Source organism: Alosa sapidissima, chromosome 19 (genome assembly GCF_018492685.1).
Source record: "Alosa sapidissima isolate fAloSap1 chromosome 19, fAloSap1.pri, whole genome shotgun sequence".
NCBI lineage: Eukaryota > Metazoa > Chordata > Actinopteri > Clupeiformes > Clupeidae > Alosa > Alosa sapidissima.
In genome coordinates this window covers 27,675,306-27,682,805 of record NC_055975.1, presented here as the reverse complement: position 1 = coordinate 27,682,805, position 7,500 = coordinate 27,675,306, and the positions used below count along the sequence as shown (strand labels likewise).

The 7,500-nt window shown below is 42.2% G+C and overlaps 1 protein-coding gene across 1 annotated transcript in view; it reads left to right on the top strand.

Moving 5' to 3' along the window:
* LOC121693649 (neurexin-3a-like) overlaps positions 1–7,500 on the top strand; it is a 242,182-nt gene that overhangs the window by 93,925 nt on the left and 140,757 nt on the right.

Below are 7,500 nucleotides of genomic sequence, written 5' to 3'. Positions count from 1 at the left end.
GTCGAGTCCAGTTCGGGCCGCGGAATGTGGATCACTCTCCTCCTTCTCTCTAGAGTGCTCTCTGTACGCTCACCTCACTCTAAGGGCTTCTACATACTCGACACACCCGACCGGTAGCGCGACAACGTGACGTCAAAATGACGTAGGTCTTGCTGGCGCGTCAGGATTTTAGCCAGGTAGCGCGAGGTAGCGCACCACTAATTTTTTTTCAGACGAGCGCGACAAAGCGGAAACAGGAAGATGGATTAGTTCGAGGGCAAGCGAGAGTTGCAGTGAATTTTTAATAGTTTGCTGGATAAGTTAACAAAGTTACCAGCGAGAGTTGCAACACATGGAATTAAGAGGAAAGAATAGAAACGATTTATTTTCAAACAAAGGATATCTATTAAGGCCTGAACAAAATCTCTTTCCACTTCAGGAAATTACACAAACTCAGCCAGCTGCTAGCTAGTTAGCCAGCTAACTAAACTGTTTAAATTATTACAATTTCCCTTGGGATGACTAAAGTATCTATCTATATGTCCAGTAGCAACCAAAGTCTGAAGTGCCATCACAGAGGCTAGCTACTAGTGTTTCTTACTGCAGCTTCTTCTGCTGTGTAACGTAGTTAGCGTTAATCTTTTCACAACAGCGACACCTCTGTTCAGGAGAATATTGCAACTAGTGTCACGACCACCACGCGCAAGTATAAATGGTTACGGCGCTTCTGTGACGTCACATTGTCGCGCTACCAGTCGGGTGCGTCGAGTATGTGGGACGTTTTTTTGCTGTCACGCCACTGCTAATGATCCAGCTAGTCTGAAAGTATGCCTAAAAAAGATGCACCATCTATGGGTGTGTGTGTGTGTGTGTTTGTGTGTATGTGTGTATATGTGTATGTGTGTGTGTGTGTGTGTGTGTGTGTGTGTGTGTGTGTTTGTGTGTGTTAGTCAACTATTGAAATCACTAGTCGATACTGTAGGCACTAGTCACCAGGCACAAGGTGCACTGACCTGATTACCCTGATGCTGCACATGTGCTAAGTCACTGTTGTTGTCTCTGCACATACTGAGTAAACTTTTTTTGTTTATCATATAAATCAAGGAAAAGTACAAGAGGGCCATTAGAGTCTCCTTTCTGAAAGGCACTCAAGCAAATGAGCATCTTCTGCCTTTTAGAGATTAGGGTGAGCAGTGCACTGCCGTGCTTCTTGTGCCACTCCATGTCAACAAAGACGAGAAGAGAAAGATAAAAAAACACGACTGCAGATTGTAGGTGAGCGTGAAAAGCCCGAGAAGTCCGTTAGATTGGCGGCGAGGTCGCTGATTGACAACATTTATCCCTGCTTGAGTCCCGCTAAGAGTCTATTTCAGAAGCACTCTCTTGTCTGCCAGCGTAATTATCTCAAAGGCCTTCCCCCGCCGCACGCTACGCCATGCCATGCCGCGTTGTGCCACGCAGGTTGTCTAGACAGAACTCAGCCGAAGAGAGAACATTATGTTCTGATGTTTACTCAAATGCACATACAGTTAATGTGTGGGGTTTTAAATGCTAAATCCATGTCTGATGAAGGGTTGGGGCCCGAAACGTTACACATATACCATTAAAACGCTAAGGAGCAGATTCTGGTGTGCGGACTCAATGTTCTTTTGCTTGGTTTTAAATGCTACATATTGTTCTGTTGCATTTAATTTGACTTCTTTCACATTGAATAGGCATCTTATGCATGCAATGCAAAATTATGTTTGCAGCAGAAGCCTTTTTGCCTACACAACTGGTGAAGGATGATATCTAAAACATCTATGGAATTTAGCATCATTCAATTTAATATTTGATATTTCTTACACATAATATATAATTTAATCCTCAATATGATACATTTTCTCTGTATTCCTGTTCTGGAGTCCTGACACACTATAGAATGTAGTTTGGCTTTGTCAGCTAGGGTCATGTTAGATAACAGAATTTAGAATTCCTACCTCTCCCTCCATTTCTTGCTTTTCCTTGTCGTGTCTTCCTCTCCTGTCCTATCTTGGTGGTGAGTGTCAGGTATGGTCATCAGCTCTGGCACCTGGTGCGGTGCCTCGTTCCACATTATGCTACTGTTTGTGCTCTGGCTAAGGGAAGCCCCTGCCGTGGCGAGCTCCATACCGCACCACCGCACCAAACTCACCTTGCTTCGCAGTGGACGCTTTGTCAATCGTGTCCAAGGAGCCGCCACAAGGCACAAGCATGCCTCCTCCCAACTGTCACTCACATATCTGTCACAACTGCGATAGCCCTCTCCACAGTGCAGAGATAATATTCAGCTGTAGCACGTCGTAAACAACATAACATGAGCTTAAATTTCAGCTTAAATTTCAACACCACACAGCTGCTTTATATTTCAGCTACATCTCGGTTGTAGCATATTGTATTGAACACAACCTGTTAATTTCATTTCATTTTTGGGATAGCACACTGCATAATGCAATCCTAAAATTAGTCTACACCTCAAATGTGTTTGTGAGTGAGTGAGTGTGTGTGTGCACATTTGTGACCAGGCATGGCAAAACCAGGCACATGTCTCCCCAGAGACATTTGGAGTTATTCACAGATTCTGAAAGTGGCTATCCAATGATGTCTCACTCATGAAGATCTGATAATATTTGAATAAGTTGTTGCCATTTTAAAGTATACACATCTCAAAGCTATAAGCTGAGAAATCAGGCTTTTCAATTTGATTACTTTCTCCCTCAATCCATGGGAGGGGAACACAATGGTCCTCATTTACATGACATTAAGATCAACCCTCCCCCCTGTCACGGATACTGATCTGAGCCTGCAGTGCATCATATGATGCTAATGACCCATCAAAACTATCTGTAATGGGTTACAGAACCAGCTAGTAGCAATGGATAAAGTAGTCTAAAACAAACATGAGATCACGTTTGCAAACCATGTTATTTTGAATTAACACCCAGTGCAAGGCATTTAGCAGGTTTAGCAATGGATAAAATAGTCTAAAATGCGAACTAAACAAACATGAGATCACGTTTGCAAACCCTGTTAATTTGATTGCACACACGATGCAAGCCGAAACTAATTGTAATGGGTTTTGGCTAGTAGCCTATGGTCCCAATAGCCAGAGGTAGAAAGTAACGAAATACATTTCCTCACGTTACTGTATTGAGTTAGCCTATAAATCTAGACGCACCCTAGAGGCGGCAAATTAATTTGCTCAGCCTGTACGTCTAGTATCAAACCATAGGGATTTCTATTGGCTGACGCCGTGGACTTCATCCAATCACAGCACTCTATTTTGTTAGAGAGTCTTAAGGCGGGCTTAACAGGATAACGACAGTCCTGCGACGGTGAACAACAAGGAAGGTGGCTATGGCGAACGAAGAGCGGTTGTTTGAATCGGCGTTGGCGTCAACTTTGGAGGAGTTGGACTTGTGCTTTTCTTTGAAAGTTGAGCAACACAATGCACTTAAGTCATTCCTTTCGAAGAAGGATGTATTTGCCGTTTTGCCGACTGGATACGGATATGGTCGTAGCGCTGGCCTATTGCATGCCTAGGCAGTTTGAAAGACAATTCTCTGCCCGCCACTTGGATTAAGCGAGGTGAATGGTTCGATTCCAGACTATACATTTCAATGATATAGGATGGCCCGCCAGGCTAGTATTGAGTAGTTTTTCTGTGTATTTTGTATTTTTTAAGTAGTTTATAAAATCGGTATTGTAACGTCAGTGTCTTTTGGACTGAGTGCTAGCCTCCCAGAATGCAATGTGTGTGAATGCTGGTTTGTGTAATGTCGGTTTTAGTTAGTGTAGTTGCGTTTTCCTTGTCATGTATGTGTTAGCTTGTGTAGTCTTTCTTTAGGTTTTACCTCATGTGTTTTACCCGGTGTATTGTATGCGACAACCCTGTTTGTGTATCGTGTTTGTTTTATTGACTTCCCTTGTGTTTCTTATGTAATGGTGTCTTGGTCTATGTGTTTGGCTGATTCCCGCTTCCGCTAATAAACCTTTTGATTGGACAACTGTGTGTGTCGCTATCAAATCGTTACAGTATTTTAAATTTTACTTGATTACTTTTTGAGTGAAGTATTGTACTTCGCTACATCAAAAATCCCATCCGTTACTTGAGTAAAAAAAAAAGTTAAGACTAACGAAAACGGAAAGGGAGAGAAAAAAATCGCGCCCTAAACCACTAGCCTAGTGATAATGATCAGCATGTAGCCTACAACAGGACATGAATCAAGCTGGCGCCATGCAGTCTTTCTGAAAGTGATGGAGACTAGATCATGAAATGCATCAGATTAGCCTAACCTATGAAAGTGTATTTTCCGCTGTTCCAATCGGTTGTCTCAGTTCATTTCAGCACTAATGATTGCGGAGATATTTAAGCAAACACCATGGGTGTTTTGACGTTTGTGCTCACCTTTCTTTGGAAAGAAGTTTATTAGCAGTTGTTTCCCCTCATTTTGATGTCTCTCTTTTTCCTGTTTTGGCCTTTGTTTTTAGTAACCTGACTTGGCTTTCTTGGAGAAAGACATTGCACCAGCAGCACAACAATTAGCGGTCCACTACTAGCGATGCTCAACTAAATAAACAAAAGATAGGCCTAGACTACCTTATGAATCGTGCAGGCGGACTAAACTATTAGCTCTTTAGCAAGGGAGAGTGAGAGTGACCTTACACAGTTTTCACTATGATTTGTATACAAAATCCAGTCAGTCAAACTTTAAATTTCGTCTGACATTCATTTTGACATTTAATTTGGAAGTTAAAATATTCAGGTAAAATAAATATATGGTGGAAATAAGTATTGAACGCTTTTTTTTTTTTCAGTAATTAGCCTAAACTTCCAGTGAGTCTATTCGAAATTTTCACCACACATTATATTAACACACATATAAAAAATCCAAACATAAGAGTTTTGTGTATTAAAGTGGAATGACACAGGAAAAAAGTATTGAACGTGCCTACTGAAATTTCTTCAATACTTTGTGGAAAAGCCTTTGTTTGTAAAGACAGCTTCAAGACATTTCCTGTATGACAACTTATTGGTCGCAGTATCAGGTCTGATTTTGGTCCATTGTTCTAAACAGATTCCAGGGGTCCCTCTTGTGAATCCTGATCTTTAGTCACTTCCAGAACTATTTAATTGAATTGGCTGCCTTCAAGTCTTTCTGGAGATTTATCCGAGTGGTCCTTGGCTCTTGGAATTGACTATCCTTCTGACTCCCTGGTCAGAAATATTATGAGGAGATCCTGTGCATGGCTGGTTGATGATGCAGTGATGTTTCTTCCACTTGCAGATAATGGCTCCCATGCTGCTTACTGGAAGATTCTGATGTTTTGAAATGCATATGTAACCAGTTTCATTGATATGTTTTGCAACAATAAAGTTGCAAAGGTCTTGGGAGAGCTTTTTGCTTTTATCCATCATGAAATGTTTCTTGTGTGACACCTTGGTAATGAAAAACCTTTTTATAGCCCATCAATATGTAGGCTACTAACCAAGCTTATATTAATTTGCACAGATAGAAAGGATAACTACTCTCTATACAGATTCCAGCTTGTTCCTTCCCTTTCCTTGCCTTAGTGCTTTTTCTTAGCGTGTTCAATACTTTTCCCCTGTGTTATTCCACTTCATTACATGACTCTACTTATGGAGTAGTTTGGATTTTTTTATGTGTGGATTACCTGAGTTATTACTAATGCCTGGTGAAAATGTTGTGCCCCCTGTATTCCACTTTTCACGGGCCCTCTCCTCCATTGGGGCCCTATACTTCCCACTTTCCCTCCCAGTACAATGCCCTTTAATCTGCTGAACCTTCTGCTCGTTTCCAAATATAAAAAAAACTCTCTGCAACTCAATATTGGCCTGCCTGCCTCAGCTGCCTGTGAGGGGCTTTTTAGCTAACTTTGAAAATCAACTACTGCTCAAACTTGTAATGCAGTCGCCTTCATCATCAGATTTAGCTCATCTGCAATCCGCTGTGCTTTGTCCATCTCCATTCCAATTGTAAACAAACAGCATGCTGGTTCAGTAAGTAACCATGAGGTTACTTCTAGCATACAGCTGATTGGCAGACAGAACAAAAGAACACTAATAGTCACGCCCAATTCAAACGCTGGTTTACTTCCTGAAACTTAACCATTTTCAAAGACAAAATATACACTTTTAAAGCAACCAATGCTGTTATCTGAAACATGGAATTGCTTCTTTAGGACTTCAACTTGCACATTCTGCAAAAAAACGAAAATCACTTTCGTTTTTCGCGACTTGCGTCTCTGCGACTTGAGCCTGCTTTTGCCATGCCTGGTCACATTTGTGCATGTGAGTCAATTATTGTAAGTATTTAGAGTGTGTGTGTGTGTGTGTGTGTGTGCGTGTGCGTTACACTATAACAGTGTAATTTAGATGGCCATACGACACTTTTTTTCACAAATTATATGAATTATATGAGCCGTTCTCACGTCACAGTTCTAGAGGCTGAATCCATTGGTGTGTATAGCCTTGTAGTGAGCACTCAGCACTGATATGTGTGTGTCATGCGTCAGAATCTCATTTTGAAGGCTTCTTGAAACCACAGTTCTGTGCTTAGGGTCCAGCCATAGTTAACATCTGTCAGGTGTTAAGTGTCCTAGATTGACCCAACCTGGCCGCATCCTGCTCCAAAGCCCCAGTCACACATACACACACACACACTAACAGAAACACACATGCACACAGACACACACACACACACACACACAAAAACACACATGCACACACACCTGCACACAAACACACACACACAAAAACACACACACACACACACCTGCACACACACACACACACACACACACACACACACACACACACACACACACTCTCTTTCGCCCAGCCACCCAACCCCAGCCAGCAGCACTGCTCAGCACTGCACAGCCCAGGGTCTGTCTGACCCAGCCTGGGTCACCTCCTCCTCTCTGCTGAGGTTGGTCCAAAGCCATTAGCTGCTGCGCTGTGCGCCCCCTGACAGCCTCTCTCTGGGGAGCTGTGGTGCGGCGCGGCCTGCTTTCCTCGCTCCTCTCGCTCGCTCAGATCCACCCTCCCTCCGCAGCCTGCCAGGGCTCTGGCTCTCTCGCCATCTCAAGCCCACGGCTCTCAGGAGCTCGCTGGAGTTGTGTTTCATTCACTGTGTCCTTTGTAATCTGATTTTGGAAACCATGTTGTTGCAAATGTTACAAAATATATACAGTATAACTGTTGTTACAGGTTAAGGTCTAGGGTTACTAACTCCTAACAATATGCCCCTACACGAGGATAGATAGATAGATAGATAGATAGATAGATAGACAGACAGACAGACAGACAGACAGACAGATAGATAGATAGATAGATACTTTATTGTCAAACACGTGACATTTTTCAGTCGTTTCCATAGTACTGACATTGATGCACTAATTATATAGTATTTATTATATATATATAATGCGTGTACTAAAGTAAAGTCAGTTAGTGTAAAATGTATTAGCCCATAATAT